Source organism: Lissotriton vulgaris, chromosome 5 (genome assembly GCF_964263255.1).
Source record: "Lissotriton vulgaris chromosome 5, aLisVul1.2, whole genome shotgun sequence".
NCBI classification, from domain to species: Eukaryota; Metazoa; Chordata; class Amphibia; order Caudata; family Salamandridae; genus Lissotriton; species Lissotriton vulgaris.
This window is the reverse complement of record NC_141693.1, coordinates 1,545,187,339-1,545,203,488: the sequence shown is the minus strand read 5'-3', so window position 1 is coordinate 1,545,203,488 and position 16,150 is coordinate 1,545,187,339. Positions and strand designations below refer to the sequence as shown.

Here is a 16,150-nt window from a genome sequence, read left to right as displayed (position 1 = left end):
AATAAGTTGCAGAGTGTGGTTGAACTTGGTTAGGAGACTTGGTGCCTGTTTCTGTGTCCTGCTGAAGACAAGGACGGCTTGATACCACTGTCAAAGCCCAGTTTATTGAGAAAAGCATCCAGGAAAGAAGAAGTGTTGAGTCGAAAGTGGTTCTCCTCCAATTTCTCTCCACTTGCTTGAAATGTAGAGCCTCCATTATAGCACAGAACAGAGTGTTAAAGTCGGGGATGGAAGAGGATGAAAATGGGAAGTTTACTTATGGAGAGAACTGAGAAATGTCCTGTGTGCAGACACCTGTGTTTGACGATTGAATACATTTAAATAATGCCTCTAGACTGCAAGTGTTTATCTGTGCCTCAGTGGCCTAATGGAAAAGGCACTGGCCTCCTCAGCCAGGGATTGTGGGTTCGAGTCCCATCTGAGGTGAAAACCAATATCCACTCTTACTTTTCCAGAAAAATGTATATATTTATTACACGCTTCCGCTCAGAAGCTTATGAAGTATTAGGAACTTTGAAATGGTACCATTTTACTTCGGTACTCTTCAGGGTCGTGTTGGTGTTCTGAAACTACAAAGTAGATTTTTAAACACCTATCTTTGTCAGATGCAACTTTGACCCGGCAGAAGATATTCCTTTGGAAAAAATGATTTGAATTGGATTGGTGTAACTGTTGTTTCTAGAGTTGGTGACAGGCTTTCAGCTACTTGAATAGGGCAAGGCAGGATTCATTAAACGTATACAACCTTTGAGCGTGTGTAAATTGGCATATCCAGAAAGGAGCAGTTTGTACTACTGTCAAAACAGTTTCTCTCCACTTCTGGAAATATCCAGAGCTATGTAAAGCATACAACCGAGCTTTAATCTCATGAAGAAAGAGGTTTAAATACAAAAAAGAAAACAAAAGCTTATCGTACTGGTGACATTCTCATTATATAGATTCCAAAAGAGTGCTTTAATTGAAAGGAGCTGAAAAAACACAATGGGATGTAAACCTAAATAACTATCAATATCATATTTCCCATCCTTGCATACCACCTATATTATAAAAATAAGCACAGCAGGACATATGACCGCGTGGCCTAATGGATAAGGCGTCTGACTTCGGATCAGAAGATTGAGGGTTCGAGTCCCTTCGTGGTCGGTTTTTGCCAATGGTCACACAACTCAGCTTTCTATTCAGAATGGAAGCAGGCTCTTCCAATACTCTTATAGCCATCATGTTCTCATTCCTAATTATTCATGAAGTGGAGTACATACTGCACAGTCATTTAGATTGCATATTCAGCCTAAAATCTTGTTCATGTTAGTGGCATTAAGAAGTGCTTCTATGTACACGCACTGAATATGTAATAGGGTTGCAGAATTTTGACTTGACAGAATGGGTTTTTAGCTTAAGGGTGTGTAGATGAAATGCAAGATGTGTAAGTATGTGTTCATGGAGTGCTTCAAGTGTAAAATCTGTATGATTTGTGCAGTTAAAGTGCTAATTTTGCCTACGAGAAAGAAAAGTACTACAGAAGAATTATAAAGGATTGGCACATTGGCTGCCTTTGCTGATGACACAGTTGGCTAATTTGTAAAGCATTGGTATAATAAGTTGCAGAGTGTGGTTGAACTTGGTTAGGAGACTTGGTGCCTGTTTCTGTGTCCTGCTGAAGACAAGGACGGCTTGATACCACTGTCAAAGCCCAGTTTATTGAGAAAAGCATCCAGGAAAGAAGAAGTGTTGAGTCGAAAGTGGTTCTCCTCCAATTTCTCTCCACTTGCTTGAAATGTAGAGCCTCCATTATAGCACAGAACAGAGTGTTAAAGTCGGGGATGGAAGAGGATGAAAATGGGAAGTTTACTTATGGAGAGAACTGAGAAATGTCCTGTGTGCAGACACCTGTGTTTGACGATTGAATACATTTAAATAATGCCTCTAGACTGCAAGTGTTTATCTGTGCCTCAGTGGCCTAATGGAAAAGGCACTGGCCTCCTCAGCCAGGGATTGTGGGTTCGAGTCCCATCTGAGGTGAAAACCAATATCCACTCTTACTTTTCCAGAAAAATGTATATATTTATTACACGCTTCCGCTCAGAAGCTTATGAAGTATTAGGAACTTTGAAATGGTACCATTTTACTTCGGTACTCTTCAGGGTCGTGTTGGTGTTCTGAAACTACAAAGTAGATTTTTAAACACCTATCTTTGTCAGATGCAACTTTGACCCGGCAGAAGATATTCCTTTGGAAAAAATGATTTGAATTGGATTGGTGTAACTGTTGTTTCTAGAGTTGGTGACAGGCTTTCAGCTACTTGAATAGGGCAAGGCAGGATTCATTAAACGTATACAACCTTTGAGCGTGTGTAAATTGGCATATCCAGAAAGGAGCAGTTTGTACTACTGTCAAAACAGTTTCTCTCCACTTCTGGAAATATCCAGAGCTATGTAAAGCATACAACCGAGCTTTAATCTCATGAAGAAAGAGGTTTAAATACAAAAAAGAAAACAAAAGCTTATCGTACTGGTGACATTCTCATTATATAGATTCCAAAAGAGTGCTTTAATTGAAAGGAGCTGAAAAAACACAATGGGATGTAAACCTAAATAACTATCAATATCATATTTCCCATCCTTGCATACCACCTATATTATAAAAATAAGCACAGCAGGACATATGACCGCGTGGCCTAATGGATAAGGCGTCTGACTTCGGATCAGAAGATTGAGGGTTCGAGTCCCTTCGTGGTCGATTTTTGCCAATGGTCACACAACTCAGATTTCCGATCAGAATGGAAGAAGGCTCTTCCAATACTCTTATAGCCATCATGTTCTCATTCCTAATTATTCATGAAGTGGAGTACATACTGCACAGTCATTTAGATTGCATCTTCAGCCTAAAATCTTGTTCATGTTAGTGGCATTAAGAAGTGCTTCTATGTACACACACGGAATATGTAATAGGGTTGCAGAATTTTGACTTGACAGAATGGGTTTTTAGCTTAAGGGTGTGTAGATGAAATGCAAGGTGTGTAAGTATGTGTTCATGGAGTGCTTCAAGTGTAAAATTTGTATGATTTGTGCAGTTAAAGTGCTAATTTTGCCTACGAGAAAGAGAAGTACTACAGAAGAATTATAAAGGATTGGCACATTGGCTGCCTTTGCTGATGACACAGTTGGCTGATTTGTGAAGCATTGGTCTATTAAGTTGCAGAGTGTGGTTGAACTTGGTTAGGAGACTTGGTGCCTGTTTCTGTGTCCTACTGAAGACAAGGACGGCTTGATACCACTGTCAAAGCCCAGTTTATTGAGAAAAGCATCCAGGAAAGAAGAAGTGTTGAGTCGAGAGTGGTTCTCCTCCAATTTCTCTCCACTTGCTCGAAATGCAGAGAGTCCATTATAGCACAGAACAGAGTGTTAAAGTCGGGGATGGAAGAGGATGAAAATGGGAAGTTTACTTATGGAGAGAACTGAGAAATGTCCTGTGTGCAGACACCAGTGTTTGACGATTGAATACATTTAAATAATGCCTCTAGACTGCAACTGTTTATCTGTGCCTCAGTGGCCTAATGGATAAGGCACTGGCCTCCAAAGCCAGGGATTGTAGGTTTGAGTCCCATCTGAGGTGAAAACCAATATCCGCTCTTACTTTTCCAGAAAAATTGATATATTTATTACATGCTTCCGCTCAGAAGCTTATGTGGTATTAGGAACTTTGAAATGGTACCATTTTACTTCTGTACTCTTCAGGGTCATGTTGGTGTTCTGAAACTACAAAGTAGATTTTTAAACACCTATCTTTGTCAGATGCAACTTTGACCCGGCAGAAGATATTCCTTTGGAAAAAATGATTTGAATTGGATTGGTGTAACTGTTGTTTCTAGAGGTGGTGACAGGCTTTCAGCTACTTGAATAGGGCAAGGCAGGATTCATGAAACATATACAACCTTTGAGCGTGTGTAAATTGGCATATCCAGAAAGGAGCAGTTTGTACTACTGTCAAAACAGTTTCTCTCCACTTCTGGAAATATCCAGAGCTATGTAAAGCATACAACTGAGCTTTAATCTCATGAAGAAAGAGGTTTAAATGCAAAAAAGAAAACAAAAGCTTATCGTACTGGTGACATTCTCATTATATAGATTCCAAAAGAGTGCTTTAATTGAAAGGAGCTGAAAAAACACAATGGGATGTAAACCTAAATAACTATCAATATCATATTTCCCAATCCTTGCATACTACCTACATTATAAAAATAAGCACAGCAGGACATATGACTGCGTGGCCTAATGGATAAGGTGTCTGACTTCGGATCAGAAGATTGAGGGTTCGAGTCCCTTTGTGGTCGGTTTTTGCCAATGGACACACAACTCAGCTTTCCGTTCAGAATGGAAGCAGGCTCTTCCAATACTCTTATAGCCATCATGTTCTCATTCCTAATTATTCATAAAGTGGAGTACATACTGCACAGTCATTTAGATTGCATCTTCAGCCTAAAATCTTGTCCATGTTAGTGGCATTAAGAAGTGCTTCTATGTACACGCACTGAATATGTAATAGGGTTGCAGAATTTTGACTTGACAGAATGGGTTTTTAGCTTAAGGGTGTGTAGATGAAATGCAAGGTGTGTAAGTATGTGTTCATGGAGTGCTTCAAGTGTAAAAATCTGTATGATTTGTGCAGTTAAAGTGCTAATTTTGCCTACGAGAAAGAAAAGTACTACAGAAGAATTATAAAGGATTGGCAGATTGGCTGCCTTTGCTGATGACACAGTTGGCTAATTTGTGAAGCATTGGTCTATTAAGTTGCAGAGTGTGGTTGAACTTAGTTAGGAGACTTGGTGCCTGTTTCTGTGTCCTACTGAAGACAAGGACGGCTTGATACCACTGTCAAAGCCCAGTTTATTGAGAAAAGCATCCAGGAAAGAAGAAGTGTTGAGTCGAAAGTGGTTCTCCTCCAATTTCTCTCCACTTGCTCGAAATGCAGAGCCTCCATTATAGCACAGAACAGAGTGTTAAAGTCGGGGATGGAAGAGGATGAAAATGGGAAGTTTACTTATGGAGAGAACTGAGAAATGTCCTGTGTGCAGACACCAGTGTTTGACGATTGAATACATTTAAATAATGCATCTAGACTGCAAGTGTTAATCTGTGCCTCAGTGGCCTAATGGATAAGGCATTGACCTCCTAAGCCAGGAATTGTGGATTCGAGTCCCATCTGAGATGAAAACCAATATCCACTATTACTTTTCTAGAAAAATTTATTTATTTACTACATGCTTCCGCTCAGAAGCTTATGCGGTATTAGGAACTTTGAAATGGTACCATTTTACTTCTGTACTCTCCGGACTCATGTTGGTGTTCTGAAACTACAAAGTAGATTTTTAAACACCTATCTTTGTCAGATGCAACTTTGACCCAGCAGAAGATATTCCTTTGGAAAAAATGATTTGAATTGGATTGGTGTAACTGTTGTTTCTAGAGGTGGTGACAGGCTTTCAGCTACTTGAATAGGGCAAGTCAGGATTCATGAAACACATAAAACCTTTGAGCGTGTGTAAATTGGCATATCCAGAAAGGAGCAGTTTGTACTACTGTCAAAACAGGTTCTCTCCACTTCTGGAAATATCCAGAGCTATGTAAAGCATACAACTGAGCTTTAATCTCATGAAGAAAGAGGTTTAAATGCAAAAAAGAAAACAAAAGCTTATCGTACTGGTGACATTTTCATTATATAGATTCCAAAAGAGTGCTTTAATTGAAAGGAGCTGAAAACACACAATGGTATGTAAACCCAAATAACTATAAATATCATATTTCCCATCCTTGCATACCACCTACATTATAAAAATAAGCACAGCAAGACATATGACCGCGTTGCTTAATGGATAAGGCGTCTGACTTTGGATCAGAAGATTGAGGGTTTGAGTCCCTTCGTGGTCGGTTTTTGCCAATGGTCACACAACTCAGCTTTCTATTCAGAATGGAAGCAGGCTCTTCCAATACTCTTATAGCCATCATGTTCTCATTCCTAATTATTCATGAAGTGGAGTACATACTGCACAGTCATTTAGATTGCATATTCAGCCTAAAATCTTGTTCATGTTAGTGGCATTAAGAAGTGCTTCTATGTACATGCACTGAATATGTAATAGGGTTGCAGAATTTTGACTTGACAGAATGGGTTTTTAGCTTAAGGGTGTGTAGATGAAATGCAAGGTGTGTAAGTATGTGTTCATGGAGTGCTTCAAGTGTAAAATCTGTATGATTTGTGCAGTTAAAGTGCTAATTGTGCCTACGAGAAAGAAAAGTACTACAGAAGAATTATAAAGGTTTGGCACATTGGCTGCCTTTGCTGATGACACAGTTGGCTAATTTGTAAAGCATTGGTATAATAAGTTGCAGAGTGTGGTTGAACTTGGTTAGGAGACTTGGTGCCTGTTTCTGTGTCCTGCTGAAGACAAGGACGGCTTGATACCACTGTCAAAGCCCAGTTTATTGAGAAAAGCATCCAGGAAAGAAGAAGTGTTGAGTCGAATGTGGTTCTCCTCCAATTTCTCTCCACTTGCTCGAAATGCAGAGCCTCCATTATAGCACAGAACAGAGTGTTAAAGTCGGGGATGGAAGAGGATGAAAATGGGAAGTTTACTTATGGAGAGAACTGAGAAATGTCCTGTGTGCAGACACCAGTGTTTTACGATTGAATACATTTAAATAATGCCTCTAAACTGCACGTGTTTATCTGTGCCTCAGTGGCCTAATGGATAAGGCACTGGCCTCCTAAGCCAGGGATTGTGGGTTCGAGTCCCATCTGAGGTGAAAACCAATATCCACTCTTACTTTTCCAGAAAAATTTATATATTTATTGCATGCTTCCGCTCAGAAGCTTATGAGGTATTAGGAACTTTGAAATGGTACCATTTTACTTCTGTACTCTTCAGGGTCATGTTGGTGTTCTGAAACTACAAAGTAGATTTTTAAACACCTATCTTTGTCAGATGCAACTTTGACCCGGCAGAAGATATTCCTTTCGAAAAAATGATTTGAATTGGATTGGTGTAACTGTTGTTTCTAGAGGTGGTGACAGGCTTTCAGCTACTTGAATAGGGCAAGGCAGGATTCATGAAACGTATACAACCTTTGAGCGTGTGTAAATTGGCATATCCAGAAAGGAGCAGTTTGCACTACTGTCAAAACAGTTTCTCTCCACTTCTGGAAATATCCAGAGCTATGTAAAGCATACAACTGAGCTTTAATCTCATGAAGAAAGAGGTTTAAATGCAAAAAAGAAAACAAAAGCTTATCGTACTGGTGACATTCTCATTATATAGATTCCAAAAGAGTGCTTTAATTGAAAGGAGCTGAAAAAACACAATGGGATGTAAACCTAAATAACTATCAATATCATATTTCCCATCCTTGCATACCACCTACATTATAAAAATAAGCACAGCAGGACATATGACTGCGTGGCCTAATGGATAAGGCGTCTGCCTTCGGATCAGAAGATTGAGGGTTCGAGTCCCTTCGTGGTCCATTTTTGACAATGGTCACACAACTCAGATTTCCGTTCAGAATGGAAGCAGGCTATTCCAATACTCTTATAGCCATCATGTTCTCATTCCTAATTATTCATGAAGTGGAGTACATACTGCACAGTCATTTAGATTGCATCTTCTGCCTAAAATCTTGTTCATGTTAGTGGCATTAAGAAGTGCTTCTATGTACACGCACGGAATATGTTTTAGGGTTGCAGAATTTTGACTTGACAGAATGGGTTTTTAGCTTAAGGGTGTGTAGATGAAATGCAAGGTGTGTAAGTATGTGTTCATGGAGTGCTTCAAGTGTAAAATCTGTATGATTTGTGCAGTTAAAGTGCTAATTTTGCCTACGAGAAAGAGAAGTACTACAGAAGAATTATAAAGGATTGGCACATTGGCTGCCTTTGCTGATGACACAGTTGGCTAATTTGTGAAGCATTGGTCTATTAAGTTGCAGAGTGTGGTTGAACTTGGTTAGGAGACTTGGTGCCTGTTTCTGTGTCCTGCTGAAGACAAGGACGGCTTGATACCACTGTCAAAGCCCAGTTTATTGAGAAAAGCATCCAGGAAAGAAGAAGTGTTGAGTCGGGAGTGGTTCTCCTCCAATTTCTCTCCACTTGCTCGAAATGCAGAGAGTCCATTATAGCACAGAACAGAGTGTTAAAGTCGGGGATGGAAGAGGATGAAAATGGGAAGTTTACTTATGGAGAGAACTGAGAAATGTCCTGTGTGCAGACACCAGTGTTTGACGATTGAATACATTTAAATAATGCCTCTAGACTGCAACTGTTTATCTGTGCCTCAGTGGCCTAATGGATAAGGCACTGGCCTCCAAAGCCAGGGATTGTGGGTTTGAGTCCCATCTGAGGTGAAAACCAATATCCGCTCTTACTTTTCCAGAAAAATTGATATATTTATTACATGCTTCCGCTCAGAAGCTTATGTGGTATTAGGAACTTTGAAATGGTACCATTTTACTTCTGTACTCTTCAGGGTCATGTTGGTGTTCTGAAACTACAAAGTAGATTTTTAAACACCTATCTTTGTCAGATGCAACCTTGACCCGGCAGAAGATATTCCTTTGGAAAAAATGATTTGAATTGGATTGGTGTAACTGTTGTTTCTAGAGGTGGTGACAGGCTTTCAGCTACTTGAATAGGGCAAGGCAGGATTCATGAAACATATACAACCTTTGAGCGTGTGTAAATTGGCATATGCAGAAAGGAGCAGTTTGTACTACTGTCAAAACAGTTTCTCTCCACTTCTGGAAATATCCAGAGCTATGTAAAGCATACAACTGAGCTTTAATCTCATGAAGAAAGAGGTTTAAATGCAAAAAAGAAAACAAAAGCTTATCGTACTGGTGACATTCTCATTATATAGATTCCAAAAGAGTGCTTTAATTGAAAGGAGCTGAAAAAACACAATGGGATGTAAACCTAAATAACTATCAATATCATATTTCCCATCCTTGCATACCACCTACATTATAAAAATAAGCACAGCAAGACATATGACCGCGTGGCCTAATGGATAAGGCGTCTGACTTCGGATCAGAAGACTGAGGGTTCGAGTCCCTTCGTGGTCGGTTTTTGCCAATGGTCACAGAACTCAGCTTTCCATTCAGAATGGAAGCAGGCTCTACCAATACTCTTATAGCCATCATGTTCTCATTCCTAATTATTCATGAAGTGGAGTACATACTGCACAGTCATTTAGATTGCATCTTCAGCCTAAAATCTTGTTCATGTTAGTGGCATTAAGAAGTGCTTCTATGTACACGCACGGAATATGTAATAAGGTTGCAGAATTTTGACTTGACAGAATGGGTTTTTAGCTGAAGGGTGTGTAGATGAAATGCAAGGTGTGTAAGTATGTGTTCATGGAGTGCTTCAAGTGTAAAATCTGTATGATTTGTGCAGTTAAAGTGCTAATTTTGCCTACGAGAAAGAGAAGTACTACAGAAGAATTATAAAGGATTGGCACATTGGCTGCCTTTGCTGATGACACAGTTGGCTAATTTGTGAAGCATTGGTCTATTAAGTTGCAGAGTGTGGTTGAACTTGGTTAGGAGACTTGGTGCCTGTTTCTGTGTCCTGTTGAAGACAAGGACGGCTTGATACCACTGTCAAAGCCCAGTTTATTGAGAAAAGCATCCAGGAAAGAAGAAGTGTTGAGTCGAGAGTGGTTCTCCTCCAATTTCTCTCCACTTGCTCGAAATGCAGAGAGTCCATTATAGCACAGAACAGAGTGTTAAAGTCGGGGATGGAAGAGGATGAAAATGGGAAGTTTACTTATGGAGAGAACTGAGAAATGTCCTGTGTGCAGACACCAGTGTTTGACGATTGAATACATTTAAATAATGCCTCTAGACTGCAACTGTTTATCTGTGCCTCAGTGGCCTAATGGATAAGGCACTGGCCTCCAAAGCCAGGGATTGTGGGTTTGAGTCCCATCTGAGGTGAAAACCAATATCCGCTCTTACTTTTCCAGAAAAATTGATATATTTATTACATGCTTCCGCTCAGAAGCTTATGTGGTATTAGGAACTTTGAAATGGTACCATTTTACTTCTGTACTCTTCAGAGTCATGTTGGCGTTCTGAAACTACAAAGTAGATTTTTAAACACCTATCTTTGTCAGATGCAACTTTGACCCGGCAGAAGATATTCCTTTGGAAAAAATGATTTGAATTGGATTGGTGTAACTGTTGTTTCTAGAGGTGGTGACAGGCTTTCAGCTACTTGAATAGGGCAAGTCAGGATTCATGAAATGTATACAACCTTTGAGCGTGTGTAAATTGGCATATCCAGAAAGAAGCAGTTTTTACTACTGTCAAACAGTTTCTCTCCACTTCTAGAAATATCCAGAGCTATGTAAAGCATACAACTGAGCTTTATTCTCATGAAGAAAGAGGTTTAAATGCAAAAAAGAAAACAAAAGCTTATCGTACTGGTGACATTCTCATTATATAGATTCCAAAAGAGTGCTTTAATTGAAAGGAGCTGAAAAAACACAATGGGATGTAAACCTAAATAACTATCAATATCATATTTCCCATCCTTGCATACCACCTACATTATAAAAATAAGCACAGCAAGACATATGACCGCGTGGCCTAATGGATAAGGCGTCTGACTTCGGATCAGAAGACTGAGGGTTCGAGTCCCTTCGTGGTCGGTTTTTGCCAATGGTCACAGAACTCAGCTTTCCATTCAGAATGGAAGCAGGCTCTACCAATACTCTTATAGCCATCATGTTCTCATTCCTAATTATTCATGAAGTGGAGTACATACTGCACAGTCATTTAGATTGCATCTTCAGCCTAAAATCTTGTTCATGTTAGTGGCATTAAGAAGTGCTTCTATGTACACGCACGGAATATGTAATAAGGTTGCAGAATTTTGACTTGACAGAATGGGTTTTTAGCTTAAGGGTGTGTAGATGAAATGCAAGGTGTGTAAGTATGTGTTCATGGAGTGCTTCAAGTGTAAAATCTGTATGATTTGTGCAGTTAAAGTGCTAATTTTGCCTACGAGAAAGAGAAGTACTACAGAAGAATTATAAAGGATTGGCACATTGGCTGCCTTTGCTGATGACACAGTTGGCTAATTTGTGAAGCATTGGTCTATTAAGTTGCAGAGTGTGGTTGAACTTGGTTAGGAGACTTGGTGCCTGTTTCTGTGTCCTGTTGAAGACAAGGACGGCTTGATACCACTGTCAAAGCCCAGTTTATTGAGAAAAGCATCCAGGAAAGAAGAAGTGTTGAGTCGAGAGTGGTTCTCCTCCAATTTCTCTCCACTTGCTCGAAATGCAGAGAGTCCATTATAGCACAGAACAGAGTGTTAAAGTCGGGGATGGAAGAGGATGAAAATGGGAAGTTTACTTATGGAGAGAACTGAGAAATGTCCTGTGTGCAGACACCAGTGTTTGACGACTGAATACATTTAAATAATGCCTCTAGACTGCAAGTGTTTATCTGTGCCTCATTGGCCTAATGGATAAGGCACTGGCCTCCAAAGCCAGGGATTGTGGGTTTGAGTCCCATCTGAGGTGAAAACCAATATCGGGTCTTACTTTTCCAGAAAAATTGATATATTTATTACATGCTTCCGCTCAGAAGCTTATGAGGTATTAGGAACTTTGAAATGGTACCATTTTACTTCTGTACTCTCCGGACTCATGTTGGTGTTCTGAAACTACAAAGTAGATTTTTAAACACCTATCTTTGTCAGATGCAACTTTGACCCAGCAGAAGATATTCCTTTGGAGAAAATGATTTGAATTGGATTGGTGTAACTGTTGTTTCTAGAGGTGGTGACCGGCTTTCAGCTACTTGAATAGGGCAAGGCAGGATTCATGAAACGTATACAACCTTTGAGCGTGTGTAAATTGGCATATCCAGAAAGGAGCAGTTTGTACTACTGTCAAAACAGTTTCTCACCACTCCTGGAAATATCCAGAGCTATGTAAAGCATACAACTGAGCTTTAATCTCATGAAGAAAGAGGTTTAAATGCAAAAAAGAAAACAAAACCTTATCGTACTGGTGACATTCTCATTGTATAGATTTGAAAAGAGTGCTTTAATCGAAAGGAGCTGAAAAAACACAATGGGATGTAAACCTAAATAACTATCAATATCATATTTCCCATCCTTGCATACCACCTACATTATAAAAATAAGCACAGCAGGACATATGGTCCGCGTGGCCTAATGGATAAGGCGTCTGCCTTCGGATCAGAAGATTGAGGGTTCGAGTCCCTTCATGGTCCATTTTTGCCAATGGTCACACAACTCAGATTTCCATTCAGAATGGAAGCAGGCTCTACCAATACTCTTATAGCCATCATGTTCTCATTCCTAATTATTCATGAAGTGGAGTACATACTGCACAGTCATTTAGATTGCATCTTCAGCCTAAAATCTTGTCCATGTTAGTGGCATTAAGAAGTGCTTCTATATACATGCACTGAATATGTAATAGGGTTGCAGAATTTTGACTTGACAGAATGGGTTTTTAGCTTAAGGGTGTGTAGATGAAATGCAAGGTGTGTAAGTATGTGTTCATGGAGTGCTTCAAGTGTAAAATCTGTATGATTTGTGCAGTTAAAGTGCTACTTTTGCCTACGAGAAAGAAAAGTACTACAGAAGAATTATAAAGGATTGGCACAGTGGCTACCTTTGCTGATGACACAGTTGGCTAATTTGTGAAGCATTGGTCTATTAAGTTGCAGAGTGTGGTTGAACTTGGTTAGGAGACTTGGTGCCTGTTTCTGTGTCCTGTTGAAGACAAGGACGGCTTGATACCACTGTCAAAGCCCAGTTTATTGAGAAAAGCATCCAGGAAAGAAGAAGTGTTGAGTCGAGAGTGGTTCTCCTCCAATTTCTCTCCACTTGCGCGAAATGCAGAGCCTCCATTATAGCACAGAACAGAGTGTTAAAGTCGGGGATGGAAGAGGATGAAAATGGGAAGTTTACTTATGGAGAAAACTGAGAAATGTCCTGTGTGCAGACACCAGTGTTTGACGATTGAATACATTTAAATAATGCCTCTAGACTTCAAGTGTTCATCTGTGCCTCAGTGGCCTAATGGATAAGGCACTGGCCTCCTAAGCCAGGGATTGTGGGTTCGAGTCCCATCTGAGGTGAAAACCAATATCCAGTATTACTTTTCTTGAAAAATTTATATATTTATTACATGCTTCCGCTCAGAAGCTTATGAGGTATTAGAAACTTTGAAATGGTACCATTTTACTTCTGTACTCCCCGGACTAATGTTGGTGTTCTGAAACTACAAAGTAGATTTTTAAACACCTATCTTTGTCAGATGCAACTTTGACCCGGCAGAAGATATTCCTTTGGAAAAAATGATTTGAATTTGATAGGTGTAACTGTTGTTTCTAGAGGTGGTGACAGGCTTTCAGCTACTTGAATAGGGCAAGGCAGGATTCATGAAACGTATGCAACCTTTGAGCGTGTGTAAATGGGCATATCCAGAAAGGAGCAGTTTGTACTACTGTCAAAACAGTTTCTCTCCACTTCTGGAAATATCCAGAGCTATGTAAAGCATACAACTGAGCTTTAATCTCATGAAGAAAGAGGTTTAAATGCAAAAAAGAAAACAAAAGCTTATCGTACTGGTGACATTCTCATTATATAGATTCCAAAAGAGTGCTTTAATTGAAAGGAGCTGAAAAAACACAATGGGATGTAAACCTAAATAACTATCAATATCATATTTCCCATCCTTGCATACCACCTACATTATAAAAATAAGCACAGCAGGACATATGGTCCGCGTGGCCTAATGGATAAGGCGTCTGCCTTCGGATCAGAATATTGAGGGTTCAAGTCCCTTCGTGGTCCATTTTTGCCAATGGTCACACAACTCAGATTTCCATTCAGAATGGAAGCAGGCTCTTCCAATACTCTTATAGCCATCATGTTCTCATTCCTAATTATTCATGAAGTGGAGTACATACTGCACAGTCATTTAGATTGCATCTTCAGCCTAAAATCTTGTTCATGTTAGTGGCATTAAGAAGTGCTTCTATGTACACGCACGGAATATGTAATAGGGTTGCAGAATTTTGACTTGACAGAATGGGTTTTTAGCTTAAGGGTGTGTAGATGAAATGCAAGGTGTGTAAGTATGTGTTCATGGAGTGCTTCAAGTGTAAAATCTGTATGATTTGTGCAGTTAAAGTGCTAATTTTGCCTACGAGAAAGAGAAGTACTACAGAAGAATTATAAAGGATTGGCACATTGGCTGCCTTTGCTGATGACACAGTTGGCTAATTTGTGAAGCATTGGTCTATTAAGTTGCAGAGTGTGGTTGAACTTGGTTAGGAGACTTGGTGCCTGTTTCTGTGTCCTGCTGAAGACAAGGACGGCTTGATACCACTGCCAAAGCCCAGTTTATTGAGAAAAGCATCCAGGAAAGAAGAAGTGTTGAGGCGAGAGTGGTTCTCCTCCAATTTCTCTCCACTTGCTCGAAATGCAGAGAGTCCATTATAGCACAGAACAGAGTGTTAAAGTCGGGGATGGAAGAGGATGAAAATGGGAAGTTTACTTATGGAGAGAACTGAGAAACATCCTGTGTGCAGATACCAGTGTTTGACGATTGAATACATTTAAATATTGCCTCTAGACTGCAAGTGTTTATCTGTGCCTCATTTGCCTAATGGATAAGGCACTGGCCTCCAAAGCCAGGGATTGTGGGTTTGAGTCCCATCTGAGGTGAAAACCAATATCGGCTCTTACTTTTCCAGAAAAATTGAAATATTTATTACATGCTTCCGCTCAGAAGCTTATGAGGTATTAGGAACTTTGAAATGGTACCATTTTACTTCTGTACTCTCCGGACTCATGTTGGTGTTCTGAAACTACAAAGTAGATTTTTAAACACCTATCTTTGTCAGATGCAACTTTGACCCAGCAGAAGATATTCCTTTGGAAAAAATGATTTGAATTGGATTGGTGTAACTGTTGTTTCTAGAGGTGGTGACCGGCTTTCAGCTACTTGAATAGGGCAAGTCAGGATTCATGAAACACATACAACCTTTGAGCGTGTGTAAATTGGCATATCCAGAAAGGAGCAGTTTGTACTACTGTCAAAACAGTTTCTCCCCACTTCTGGAAATATCCAGAGCTATGTAAAGCATACAACTGAGCTTTAATCTCATGAAGAAAGAGGTTTAAATGCAAAAAAGAAAACAAAAGCTTATCGTACTGGTGACATTCTCATTGTATAGATTTGAAAAGAGTGCTTTAATTGAAAGGAGCTGAAAAAACACAATGGGATGTAAACCTAAATAACTATCAATATCATATTTCCCATCCTTGCATACCACCTACATTATAAAAATAAGCACAGCAAGACATATGACCGCGTGGCCTAATGGATAAGGCGGCTGACTTCGGATCAGAAGATTGAGGGTTTGAGTCCCTTCGTGGTCGGTTTTTGCCAATGGTCACACAACTCAGCTTTCCATTCAGAATGGAAACAGGCTCCACCAATACTCTTATAGCCATCATGTTCTCATTCCTAATTATTCATGAAGTGGAGTACATACTGCACAGTCATTTAGATCGCATCTTCAGCCTAAAATCTTGTCCATGTTAGTGGCATTAAGAAGTGCTTCTATGTACATGCACTGAATATGTAATAGGGTTGCAGAATTTTGACTTGACAGAATGGGTTTTTAGCTTAAGGGTGTGTAGATGAAATGCAAGGTGTGTAAGTATGTGTTCATGGAGTGCTTCAAGTGTAAAATCTGTATGATCTGTGCAGTTAAAGTGCTAATTTTGCCTACGAGAAAGAAAAGTACTACAGAAGAATTATAAAGGATTGGCACATTGGCTGCCTTTGCTGATGACACAGTTGGCTAATTTGTGAAGCATTGGTCTATTAAGTTGCAGAGTGTGGTTGAACTTGGTTAGGAGACTTGGTGCCTGTTTCTGTGTCCTGCTGAAGACAAGGACGGCTTTATACCACCGTCAAATCCCAGTTTATTGAGAAAAGCATCCAGGAAAGAAGAAGTGTTGAGTCAAAAGTGGTTCTCCTCCAATTTCTCTCCACTTGCTCGAAATGCAGAGCCTCCATTATAGCACAGAACAGAGTGTT

The 16,150-nt window shown here is 39.7% G+C and overlaps 11 non-coding genes across 11 annotated transcripts; all 11 read left to right on the top strand.

The window, feature by feature from the left end:
- Positions 1 to 353: 353 nt before the first annotated feature.
- TRNAR-CCU (transfer RNA arginine (anticodon CCU)) lies at positions 354 to 426 on the top strand. Its single transcript has one exon. It is a non-coding gene; the product is annotated as a tRNA-Arg (tRNA).
- A 644-nt stretch (positions 427 to 1,070) lies between these two features.
- Positions 1,071 to 1,143, top strand: TRNAR-UCG (transfer RNA arginine (anticodon UCG)). The gene has a single exon. It is a non-coding gene; the product is annotated as a tRNA-Arg (tRNA).
- An 803-nt stretch (positions 1,144 to 1,946) lies between these two features.
- Positions 1,947 to 2,019, top strand: TRNAR-CCU (transfer RNA arginine (anticodon CCU)). The gene has a single exon. It is a non-coding gene; the product is annotated as a tRNA-Arg (tRNA).
- Positions 2,020 to 2,663: 644 nt separating this feature from the next.
- Positions 2,664 to 2,736, top strand: TRNAR-UCG (transfer RNA arginine (anticodon UCG)). The gene has a single exon. It is a non-coding gene; the product is annotated as a tRNA-Arg (tRNA).
- A 1,521-nt stretch (positions 2,737 to 4,257) lies between these two features.
- Positions 4,258 to 4,330, top strand: TRNAR-UCG (transfer RNA arginine (anticodon UCG)). The gene has a single exon. It is a non-coding gene; the product is annotated as a tRNA-Arg (tRNA).
- A 2,397-nt stretch (positions 4,331 to 6,727) lies between these two features.
- Positions 6,728 to 6,800, top strand: TRNAR-CCU (transfer RNA arginine (anticodon CCU)). Its single transcript has one exon. It is a non-coding gene; the product is annotated as a tRNA-Arg (tRNA).
- A 1,520-nt stretch (positions 6,801 to 8,320) lies between these two features.
- TRNAW-CCA (transfer RNA tryptophan (anticodon CCA)) lies at positions 8,321 to 8,393 on the top strand. Its single transcript has one exon. It is a non-coding gene; the product is annotated as a tRNA-Trp (tRNA).
- Positions 8,394 to 9,037: 644 nt separating this feature from the next.
- On the top strand, positions 9,038 to 9,110 carry TRNAR-UCG (transfer RNA arginine (anticodon UCG)). Its single transcript has one exon. It is a non-coding gene; the product is annotated as a tRNA-Arg (tRNA).
- An 803-nt stretch (positions 9,111 to 9,913) lies between these two features.
- TRNAW-CCA (transfer RNA tryptophan (anticodon CCA)) lies at positions 9,914 to 9,986 on the top strand. The gene has a single exon. It is a non-coding gene; the product is annotated as a tRNA-Trp (tRNA).
- A 643-nt stretch (positions 9,987 to 10,629) lies between these two features.
- On the top strand, positions 10,630 to 10,702 carry TRNAR-UCG (transfer RNA arginine (anticodon UCG)). The gene has a single exon. It is a non-coding gene; the product is annotated as a tRNA-Arg (tRNA).
- Positions 10,703 to 13,099: 2,397 nt separating this feature from the next.
- Positions 13,100 to 13,172, top strand: TRNAR-CCU (transfer RNA arginine (anticodon CCU)). The gene has a single exon. It is a non-coding gene; the product is annotated as a tRNA-Arg (tRNA).
- Positions 13,173 to 16,150: the final 2,978 nt, after the last annotated feature.